This window comes from Micromys minutus (genome assembly GCF_963924665.1).
Source record: "Micromys minutus genome assembly, chromosome: 22".
NCBI classification, from domain to species: Eukaryota; Metazoa; Chordata; class Mammalia; order Rodentia; family Muridae; genus Micromys; species Micromys minutus.
This window is the reverse complement of record NC_137957.1, coordinates 3,421,977-3,434,481: the sequence shown is the minus strand read 5'-3', so window position 1 is coordinate 3,434,481 and position 12,505 is coordinate 3,421,977. Positions and strand designations below refer to the sequence as shown.

Below are 12,505 nucleotides of genomic sequence, written 5' to 3'. Positions count from 1 at the left end.
GTGAAGGGTTTGCAGCACAACTGTGAGAAACGAAGTTCAATTCCTGCACCAATGTTAAAAAATATCTGGGTGGATTGACATATTCCTGTAACCCTGACCAGGCAGAGGCAGGAGGCAGAATATTCTTGAGCCTTGCTGACCAGCCACTCTAGTGGAATCCCTGAATTTCAAGTTTGTTGAGAGACCAATTCTGAGTCCAAAAGCCTGGGATGCAAGTGTGGCAACAGGGCTGTTTCCCCCTAAGGCTTCCAAGGTGACTATTGCTAGTTTGAAACACCATGAGCAAAGCAACTTCAGGAAAAAAGGGTTTATTTAGCTTACAATTCCCCATCACCGTTCACCACGGAAGGAGGTCAGGACAGGAACTCAAACTGGCAGGGACCTGGAGGCAGGAGCTGATGCAGAAGCCATGATGGTGCCACTTACTGTCTGCCCTCATGGCTTGCTCAGCTTGCTTTCACCAGCCCAAGGATGCCACCAACCACAAAGGGCTGGGCCCTCCCCAATCAATCACTAGTTAAGAAATTGCTATAGGGCTGGATCTTATGAAGTCATTTTCTCAACTAGAGCTCCCTCCTTTCAGATAACTCTAGCTTGTGTCAAGTTGACATAACGTAGCCATCCCAGCTTTTCTCCTGGTCTTGCTGACAGCCGTCTTCTTGCCGTGTCTTCACACGGCCTTCCCTCTGTACCTCTGTCCATTTTAACTGACCATCTCATTTCCCTAGCTATCCCTAGAAATATCTAACTGTGAGCTAAAAAAAAAATCAAAGGAATTTAGCAATCTTCTGTCTTCTTTTCATTTCTTCCCTATAACTACCCAGCCTACAAGCAAACAGTGGTGTTCTCTGGTTCATGAACTAGAGATGTTCCACTCTCGTGGGTCTTTCCTCAATAGTCATTGAGTTGCTCTACCCTTTGTCTGTCTTTCCTTCTTACTAACTACAATTCTCACCATAAGACCCAAGGTTTCCTACTATACTTTCTTCAGCTGTCTGGGCCAGAATCCTGAGTGTCACCTGGACAGACATCCAAAGAAGCAAAAAATTCTCCCAGCAGCAAACTGCTGCTTAAAGAAGGTAAGTGTTGTGAAAATTTTAAATCCCAAACCAGAGTTTCTATCTCACCTTGATCATTCAGTTCCCAGATAAATGACACACACAACCTTTATATTTACAATAAGCCTTAAACAACACAGGATCTGGGCAGATATCTACTCTCTACATTACTAGAATGTAGGAAAGCCTCTAGCACCTCTAAATCATGTGATTGATCCCCTCTGGACTGCCTTGGGTTCTGTCCAGAATTGCCCTATAGGTGTTCTCAGAAAGAGACTGCTGTGTGCAAGACTTCCTGGAGAGATGCAACACATACACACACACACACACACACACACACACACACACACACACACACATGCATTGTCACGCGCCCCACGTCCCACCGGCAGGAAAAGGTGTGCAACAACAGGATTCTTCTGTGAACAACCATTATTGTACAACACTCTGAGCAGGGGATCCCACGTGGAAGAAAAATGCACTGCTTATATATGCCTAGGAGACTTGTGTTGCTACCTGATTGGTGCATCCTCCTGTAGCTCATTAGCATGCCCCGAGAGTGGGCTATGACGTATGTGATACATGTGTACTAAGTCTCTTGGCTGGACAACAGCTCTGTTTGCTGAGTCCTCAGCGTGAAGCCGGCACCATGTTTGGGTACGGCACAAACGGCTCTCTACATTTCCCCATTCTTTCTTAAATAAAAACATGGCCGGTCAACCATCAGGCTCTTGTTGGACGTTTAGGGTTCAAGACCATGATCAGTAATAATTTTTGGGTAAGGCACCTTCCTGCGTGCAATGGGAATGAGCCCTGCAGGGTGCAAAGGCTGCCTTAGTGTAGGACACCCGATCCTGGTGCAATGCCTCGAAGGCTCAGGGTGCAGGGGCTATCCATACACAGACCCAACATTTTTCCTTAAGCATACTAAGCCAAACAGAGGGAGAGGTGCCCATTTCGAGTGCAGCCAGAGCTTGTGCTATGACCACTTTGTCACGATATTGTTGAGTACGGAGTTTGCACACCATCTAGAGCAGAAACACAGTCTCTCTGCACAAAAGCATGCCAAAATTACTTGATAAGGCAAGAGTTCTATAATCCCCATAACCTCTGTGTCTAAGGGCAAGTACAGTACATCAAAGGTTTTAATGCTGTCAAACAAACAAGAAAATAGTTTTGCATTAAGGCAAATGGGCATTGGTTTTGGAAACACCGACAGAATCTCCCAACTCGGTTCTGCTTGAATCGTCATGCAGGACAGGTTCATCAGATGCAGGTGGAACAGCTTCTTGTTCTGGTAGCACTCGGCGTGTTAGACGTTATGGGATCCAAATCGGGCTTTCTTCTCCCTGTGGAAAAACACAAATAGCTCCCTGGATCATATTAAGATAGGATCCGGGCCTTTCCAATTACCAGTGAGGACATCTTTCCATTTAACTAACTCTCTAGGTGGCACAGGCCATTGTCCATGGCGCTCAGCAGCTGAATGGCCATGAGCATCCAAATTTTAAAAATTTAAGGTAAGAAGCATAGTAGAAATGGCCATTTTGGGTGTGGGGGACACCTCTTCAATTCCCCCTTTTTGTTTGTTTAAATAAACCTTTAGGGTGCGATGAGCACGTTCAATGATGCCTTGACAATGAGGATTATAAGGCAATCCTGTCAGGAGTGAAACTCCCATGTGATGGCAAAATTGCTTGAATTTTGCTGAGGTATAGGCAGGACCATTATCTGTTTTTAACACTTTAGGTATGCCCCATGCACTCCTTGCTTCAAGACAATGAGGAATAACATGAGAAGCCTTTTCTCCCGATAAAGGAGAAGCAAAATAAACTCCTGAGCAGGTATCAATGGACACATGTAAATATTTTAATTTTCCGAAGGAGGGAACATGGGTGACATCCATTTGCCAAACTTGGAGAGGCTGAATGCCTCGTGGGTTTACCCCTATATGTGGGGTGGTGACAAAGACGCTGCAGCTTCCACAACGGAGAACTATGTCTCTGACGTCTTTTCTGGTGATGGAGAAACGCCTACGTAAGGTTTCAGCTGTCACATGAAACAGAGAATGGAACTGGGTGGCGGCCTCCACAGGGATCAGGACTGCAAATGCAGTAGCTCGGGTAGCAGGATCTGCTAAATTATTACATTGTGACATTGGGCCAGGTATGCCTGAGTGGGCACGAATGTGAGTGATGTAGCAAGGAGAATGTCTGGATAAAAGCTCCTGCTGAATTTGCATAAATATAGAAGCAACTGGGCTCCCAGTTTTAATTAGACCAGCTACCTCTAGAGAATTAACTGTATTAACTACATAAGAGGAGTCTGAGACTATATTAACAGGACCAGAGAAAGCACGTAAAACTTCTAGAACAATTTGACATTCAACCAGCTGAGGGGAATTTTGGGCAAACTGTTTGGTTACTACTTTGCCTTCATGCACATATGCACCTAGTCCTGTTCTAGAGCCATCAATATATACTATATCACCTTTAGTAAGAGGGACTGCGCTTGTCACATGGGGAAACATGAGAGGCTGAGAGCACACAAAGGTCAAATTGGGTTTTTAGGGTAATGATTGTCAAATGTCCCAGAGAAAGCACATACAAGTATGGCCCAATCATCATCAACAGCAGCCAAAGTCTGTAACTGTTTTGTAGTATAAGGAATAACTATTTTTTCTGGATAGGTACCAACATGAGTAACAGCAGCCTTTAATCCTCACAAGGCAAGTTTGGCTACGGCCGAGAGATACCATTCAATAGTTTGGCTGGGGAAGCCTGTGGATGAATCCACAGCAAAGGACCTTTTTGCCATAACACTGCAGTGGGCAACTTCTCAGTCTATAAGAGACATAGCTCAAAAGGTTCACCAGGGTGTATTCTGACTAGCTGAGCTTCAGCCAAGGCTTTTTCTACCTTTTGTAAGGCTGCCACAGCCCCTGGGGTCAGAGACCGTGGGGATGTTAACTGTGGATCTCCTTCAAGAATATCAAACAAAGGTTTTAGTTCAGCAGTAGAAATCTTTAGGAAAGGCCTTAGCCAATTAATGTCTCCTAGGAGCTTTTGGAAATCATTTAATGTCTGTAAATGATCTCTCCTGATTTCTATTTTTTGAGGTACAACAAATTCTGGGTGAATGACAGCTCCTAAGAACGTTCCCACCTGTGATCGCTGAACTTTCTCTGAAGCTATTGTTAACCCAAAGTGCTGTAAGGACTTAACCAAATCATCAAAGGCTATTTCTAAGTCTTGAACATTAGGGCCACATAAAACGACGTCATCTATAAAGTGAAAAATGGATAATGACGAGTATTGCCTTCTAATAGGGGTTAAAGCTTGTTGTACATACAGCTGGCACATAGTAGGACTGTTTGCCATTCCTTGTGGGAGAACTTTCCATTGGTACCTATTATCAAGTTCCACATGGTTTATGGCAGGCAGAGTAAAGGCAAACCTCTCTTTATCTCTGGGATGTAACGGGACAGAGAAAAAACAGTCTTTAATATCTATAATAATTATCTCCCACAGCTTGGGTAAAGCTGACAGAAGCGGGAGACCACATTGAACAGACCCAAACAGTTGCATTTGTGCATTAATAGCTCTGAGGTCATGTAAGAGTCTCCATTTGCCTGATTTCTTTTTTATGACACAAATTGGAGTATTCCAAGGAGAGCTAGAAGGCTCTAAATGTCCTAACTGTAATTGCTCTCTTACCAATTGGTGGGCAGCCTCTAATTTTTTAGAGGAAAGAGGCCATTGAGGAACCCACATTGCCTCCTCTGTAAGCCATGGTATGGGCATAGTCCCCTCAACGGCCCCTAACAAAAACCCCAACCACTTCAATCAGATTTTATGGTGGGCTGTATGGGGTCTGTAGGACCTTGATGATGTTTGCCAATGCCTCCTCCGGGGATATACCCCATATCAGTCATCATCCCCTGTGCAGGTAGAGAATAATTGTTCATAAGTTTAAGACCTAGTTCTGTTAAAGTGTCTCTTCCTTATAGATTAACCAGTAGTGGAAGGACATACGGTGTAAAAGGACCTTTCTGTCCCTCAGGGGCTTTCCATTTTAATAATTTAGAACTAATAGCAGGACTGGCTTCATAGCCAAGGCCTCGTAAATAATGGGAAGATTAATTAACTGGCCACTTAGCAGGTCACCACCTAGTAGATACGATGCTTTTGTCTGCCCCTGTGTCCAAAAGTCCTTCAAAAAGTTTTTCTTCAATCTCCAAATTCAAGGTTGGTCGAGTATTCAAATCTACTAATAGATATGCTAAGTCAGTTCCTGAAGAACTGATGCCTTTGTTCCCCCTTCTCACCCAGTTTGATGCAAATTGGGCAGAACAATTGGGGAGGATGAGCAATTGAACAATCTGATCTCCTGGGGAGATGGGAAACAAACCCCTTGGGGAGGAGCACATGATCTTTAGTTGGCCTTTATAATCCTGATCAATCACCCCAGGGTGTACTACCAAACCTTTAAGGGTGACAGATGATAGTCCCAAAAGCAGCCCTATTGTATTAGCCGGTAATGGCCCATGAAAGTCAGAAGGGATAGGCTGAACTCCCATTTGTGGGGTCAGGACAATTCTGGTGGTGGCACGGAGGTCCAATCCTGAAGAACCTGGAGTGGCTCTCCGTGGGGGTTCTCCTGCTCCCAGACTACTGGGGAGCTGGTTGCCCCATATATTTGAGAGCCCTGAGGACGGGGGCCCCCGCTGTATGTTTTTTGACGCTTCTAGGGGCCTCCCAGTGATATCTTTTACTGATCTACATTCATTAGCCCAATGCTTCTCTTTCGTACACTTAGGGCACAGGTCAGCTCTTAGGGTTGAATCCAGAGCTCTGACTTTTACACACTCTCTTTATATGACCAGGCTTCCCACATTGAAAACATTCCTTAGTACATTGTTCAAAAATTAGTTGCTCTATCAAGGGCATAGCCTGTTCTTGGTTTCCAAATATTTTTCCTGCTGTCTCTATCATTCGGGCCACAAAATCTGAGAAGGGTTCACTTGGACTCTGAATAATTTTTGTTAGATTTCCTGACACTTCTTCCTTATTAGTGAGCGCTTTCCATGCCTTCACGGCACAAAGCACTATCTGGCCATAGACTTCCAAGGGGTAGGCTGTTTGATTAACCGCCCACTGTCCCTGTCCCAACAACATCTCGAAATCCCAAGCTGGCTGTCCTGCAGCTGCATTGGCACGAGCCTGGGCCTGACAAGCATCATGCCACAAGGCTTTCCACTCAATGTATTGTCCCATACTTGGGAGACAAGCTTTGGTAACAAACTGCCAATCATTCGGCAGTTTGACTGTCATACAATAGTCATAGCTATTGTAGTTAATCTCTCTATCAGAGACATGGTAAAATTAGCGGTGACTCCATAAACTCGGACTGACTCCGCCAACTCTTTGACTTGTTTATGTTCGAGGGGGTGGTAACTGCGGACATTGTTATTCTCCTCAAACACTGGAAACATTTGCCTGAGGGCATGGCATGTCTCTGGAGTACAAAAGGAGAACTCACACTTCCTCTCTGAATGAGGTGGAGGAACAGAGGCGGTGGCTGCTTTCAGAGCATCCGGTTGTGCTACAGGAGTCCTCCACTCGGGCTGAAACCGCTCTGCTTCACATTCTGCTGCCTCCTCCTCTAAATCTTCCTCCACAGATTCAAATAATTCATCCTCTAACTCTTCTTCTGCCAGCTTTAAAGGTTTTTGCTCTTTTAGCGGATACAAAGTATCCTCTCCGGGAAACTTGTACTTCCTTTTCCCGGGCACAATCCTCTCTTCTCCAGGCGGTCTTTCCACCTTTAAATTCGCTCTGTTTCTGACTTGTTTTGAACATGCCTCTCGGAGCCTACCTCTTTTACTTTTTCCTTGCGTGCTCCCTATTTTAGTCCACTCTGTTTCTGACCCATCCTCTTGGTGCTTCGTGATAACTTTCTGTCTAGCTAACTTCCACAACAGTAATGTTACAATAGTTACCACAAATGCAAGCAATAACCCTTCTACTTCCGGAGAAAATCCAAGAAGAGACATACCTAAGTTTTTGGCACGCTCTTTTGGCACCCCGTAAAATCCAAAGAGAGACATGTCTCTCGGAGCTTACCTATTTACCTTTTCACAATTCTGAATCCACTGAAGCGCTTCCCGGGTTTCGGCACCACTTGTTGCGTGCCCCACGTCCCGCCGGCAAGAAAAGGCGTGCAACAACAGGATTCTTCTGTGAACAACCTTTATTGTACAACACTCTGAGCAGGGGATCCCACGTGGAAGAAAAATGCACTGCTTATATATGCCTAAGAGACTTGTGTTGTTACTTGATTGATGCATCCTCCTGTAGCTCATTAGCATGCCCCGAGAGTGGGCTATGACGTATGTGATACATGTGCACTAAGTCTCTTGGCTGGGCAACAGCTCTGTTTGCTGAGTCCTCGGCGTGAAGCCGGCACCATGTTTGGGTGCGGCACAAACGGCTCTCTACAATGCATGCATGCACACACAGACAGGCACACACACAAGTATGTACATACATACATACATACATACACACATACATACATACATACATACGGCAGTGCCTGCACCACCAACAGCTACTCCGAATCGTGTAAAGGCCTGAGGATTTGAAAGACATGACTTGATTATTCGTGTTACCAGAATTGAGCTTTACTCTGTCTCCAGCTCTCAAGATATACAGCTACAAAGGCAGTATGCAAATTCCCTACCTGCTTGGTGGAAGCACAGACCCTAGGGGAAGTCTGTAATCTGAGGCAGTAAAAACAATAGGAACACAGGTGTGGATTAGCTTGTGACTGGAACCATCTAAACTTGAATGGAGGGTGTGTCCTATTCCCAAAGTCTAGGCATATAAGCAGGCACTTCAGCTGACCCTTGAGGGGGAATGGGCATGGCTTCCAACATCTCCCCCAAATTTATTTTATAAATTAGTGTCTGTCTTAGGTGCCCATGGACATCAGCACTTGTCTTACCCATCTTTGAGGAGCTCACAAGGGCCCAGTGGGCGACAAGCACCCCAGTGGGCTTCCCCATCTCTGGCTGCCTAATTTATTCATGCTCAATCGAGCTTGAGCTGTGGGGTTGCTTACTGCTAATCTGCCTACTGACAGCTTGGCTCCAGGCTTGTCTTTTGCCTAAGCAACATAAGGGAAGATACACACCAAGGCTGCTTTAAGGGCTAATATGCCCAAAGCTGGTACTAACTCAGTCTTATGAGCCTCTCAAAACACAATGAGTTGTTCCTGTAGCAGTGCCATCTGTTAATTCTAACTTAATATTCCAATTGAATGCATATCCAATTAAATGAGTGATTTCAAATTAATTTAAGTGGAGAGGGCCTCAGCTGTTTCTCCAGAAAATTCCACCGAGCAGCTGTGGCAATGAAGTGGGGAAGGGCAATTCCAAAAATCACAGCTGCAAAAGCAGCTGCTGAAACAGCACTAATAACAGCTGCAGTCAAAGTCCTCCTGGTGCAAGAATCAGTTGATTCTCCCTAGTACGTTCCACAGGCACAGGTGCAGGTCCTGGGATCCTTGTCACTGTTGCAAGGTCTTCCCTCTCCCAGTGACTTCTCAGAAAACGTTTCTGTTGAGAACAATTAAGACTGTCCCTTTCATTAACATCAGTAGTACTACTCCATGGGTTTGACAAGACCAAGACAGGTGATTCCTGAGGAAAGACAAACAGAGCCTTGAGCCCCAGTTAAAATAGGGTCTGGTCTCTGCCACAAGCGAGAGGCAAGATCTTAACCATCACACCATTCCCTGCTGCTCTGGGCACGCTCTCCAATGTTGATCAGCCACAGATCGGCCTTCAGAATTTGCTGTTAAAATTTTTTAAATATATATAAAATTAAGGATAAATGTGCATAAGGGGAGATATGCTCCACAATTTTTTTTATAGACAAATACATTTGTGGTGTGATGACTACGTTTGATGATGGATTGTCCTTGGGGATTATAGGAAATTCCAGTCTTATGAATTATATTCTATATAAAATTGTCCAAACCCTTTACTGGAATAGACAGGATCATTAGCTGTTTTAATTTTCTTGGGAACACTCATATATGTAAAGGCTTGCAAGCAGTGATTTTTTTTGACATCTTTTCATTTCTCACCACTATGTGCAGATGCATACATATATCATTCCTGAATAAGTATCAATTGAAACATGCACAAATTATAATTTCCCAAAGGATGGTTCATGTGTAACATCCATTTGCCAAATAACATTGGGAGTCAGTCCCCTAGGATTAACTCCCAAATTAGGAGCAGAAATGAATTCTGCACACATGGGACACCGAGTGAATATCTATAGAGCTTGATCCTTTGTCATTTTGCAATGAAATCTTAAAGATCCTGCATATAAATGAGATTTAATATGCATCTGAATAGCCTTATCCACATTAGATTCTACTATAACCAATGCAAGAGGGCGAGTGCATGCCAAGCCAATTTCCCTTCGAAAGAGGTCCTGGAAGGACAGTATGAGCTCTAATGTGCCGTACAAATATAAGAATTTATTCTTTGCAAAATCAAAATTTGTAATTTCAATAACTGATCAAGAACTTCTGACACAGGGGTGATATAAGCAGCAGTTTCTAAAGATGACAAGATTTGAGCAACATAGATACCATCAGTATAAATACTTAGGGCTTCTTCAGGAAACCTCTGCAAAGCAAGTTACACAGCCATGATTTCAGCCATTTGCACAGATTTAACTGCTACTTGGTAGGTTTCGTGAATCTTCTCAGATACTACAGAAGCAAAGCCATTAGAGGATCCATCTGTAAAAACTAACCTGGCGTGGGGAAGAGGGATGGAGAAAAACCACCTTAGGACACACAATGGGATGCTCTTTAAAAATTGAACCAATTTATTAGCAGGATAGTGTTTATCAAGTTCACTAATAGTACTGCATAAAAATATAGCCCAAGCTGTATGGTTTTGTGATAAAAAGCACACTTACTCTTTACTATAAGGTTTAAAGATAACTTCTGGCTCTTTTCCAAAGGTCTGCACTGCTATTTTTTGTGCTTTAAGAATTAAATTAATAACAGCTTGGGAGTTAGAAACAACAATTTTCAAAGGTGAGTCTTGTAAATGTACCCATAAGATAGGCCCTTGCTGCCAGAATACTCTTGTTGGGTTATGATCAGATGGAATATCAATAATTGTAAAGGCACTGAACAATAAATACATTTCAAATAAGCTTTGTCCGATGCTTCTTGTAAAACTCAAAAGGGGCCTTCAAGAGTCTGGCCAGCAAAGCAGCGGTGTTGGACAGCTTTACCCCTAGCGTTCAGGAAGCAGAGGCAAGCGTGTCTCTGTGAGTTGGAGGTCTACAAAGCAAGTTCCAGGATAAGCCAAGAAACCCTGTCTAGAAAACAAACCAACAAACAAGCAAAACCGAATTGGGCTATTTGGTTGTTTGCCTATTGCAGAGCCTTCTAAGTCTTCCTTCGTCCTCCTGGACCGAACGTTCCAAATCGGAGGAAATGGCCGTTGAACGTCAGGCTCTGCAGAACCTCTAAGAGAATGGGAGGTGAGGAGATGGTGATCCTGGCAGCGGCAGTGTTAGAGACCAATCCAACTTAAAGAGCTAAAATTTTAAGTTGGCCCCACTGACCCTGCTTTGAGGACAAGTATATCTCAAGGCTAAAAAACACAAAATAACATGTTTAAAGAAGTGGCCCAACCCCAGACCATCTGGACTCAATAAGGTCTGGCTCCGCAGTCCTGAGAAAATAAGTATGAAGGTCAGTGTGCCCCAAAATAGAGTGGCCTAGAGTTGAATCGTGTCCAAAATAGAGTGTGCCAATTTGAATGAACCAATGAAATTGCTATGCGCCTCTTGCTAGCTGCTTATGTAATTTTCCCTATAAATACTTCTCCCCATTTGAATTTGTGGTCGACTCCTCTATCTCCTGAGTGAGATATGTGTCGTCCTCAGAGCTCTGATCTCCTAAAATAAACCTCTTGCCTGATTGCAGCAAGATAGGCTCCCCGTGAGTTCTTGGGTTCGCGTTTCCTGGGACTTGAGTGAGGGGCTTCCCCAATTCGAGGGTCTTTCACAACCTCCATCTACCTAACCTCACTGCTACCTCTGTTCTGTCACCAAGGACATCAGGCATCAGGTCTTAGAACCTTCAGAAAGGAGGTATGTACCCTTCCTGGGATCCCACTGCAGTCCTTACACTGAACCCAGGAAGACCAGTCTTTTCAGAGCCTGCTGTTCCCAAACTGTCCTGCAGAGGGAGCATTCTCTGTGGTCAGGAGAAGCCTAGCTGTGTTGCAAAAGCCCACACTTCCCACGCGCTGCATCACGATCTTAGGCAGAAGCAAAGGAAAAGTATCTGCACAGAGCCCCCAGGACTTATTTGCTCACGAGAGACAAAGGGCAGGAATGAAGAAACAAAGACAAAAGTAGAGGACAAGGGAGAAGGCACCGGGAACACCGGCCCGAAATGGGATAAAGGAATGCTTCTGGAGAGAGAGGAAACAGAGGTGGCCCACAGGCAAAGGCAGTTTATAAAGGTAAAACGGGAAAGCCTGTGTTAGAATGAAGTGTTTAATTAGGAATCTTAATTAGGGAACTAAGGAGGGCCTTTGATTGCTCTACTTCAAATAGTGTGACAGCTGCACCTTGCTAGTCAGCTTCAAAAGGAGGAAGTGGCCGTAAAAGGGAACAGACCTTGGTGGGTAGCTTTGGGAATGTAATCTAGTAGTTTAGCAAGGCAGAGGGAATGGGGAAAGGACAAGGCCTACCAGGCCTAGGATGGCCTCAAACTTTCTATATATTCCAAGGTAGTCTCCAACTCATGGTCCCCCTGCCTCAGGTGCTGGATTTCAGGTACGCTCACCACGTCCATCTGACACGGTTTTAATGGTTTCGTGATAGAGGACTCAGAGCCCAAACGTGCTACTAGAAAAGAAAAGTATAAGATTCCTGTCAAATACGTGGGGTTCGCAATGAACACAATGGCAAAGTTAAGTAAAGGATTCTGGAAGTATGACTTCGTTCATTTTAAGAGGCTTAGTGTTTGCAAGCGTAGAGTGTCATTTAGAATGTTTCTCAGTGGCGCCAAGATACACCTTTTCTGAGAAACCATTTTAATCAGACTTTACAAATATCCCCCTCGGGTGTAGTGTGGCAGCCAGCTACGCACTAAGAAGCTAAAAAACTGGAGGAGTGCTTCAAATATGATGAGGAAGAGGAAGCCAAAGAAAGTGGAAACTGTAATTAAGTCTTTATTTCACTGACTAAAGAGTCTCTAGTGGGTCCGGAACTCGGTTTCCTCTCCTAATCCGTTCCAAAACCTACAGCGGCTTTAAGAGTAGGTTTTGAAGGTCAGGCTTGGGCTGGAAAAGAACTCTCAGCAGGAAAGCCTAGCTGGGTTAATCTTTGGCT

At 44.4% G+C, this 12,505-nt stretch overlaps 1 protein-coding gene across 1 annotated transcript in view; it reads right to left on the bottom strand.

Moving 5' to 3' along the window:
• The window catches only part of LOC308435262 (uncharacterized protein), a 53,200-nt gene that overhangs the window by 27,459 nt on the left and 13,236 nt on the right, over positions 1-12,505 (bottom strand). The gene's annotated exons all lie outside the window — the stretch shown is intronic.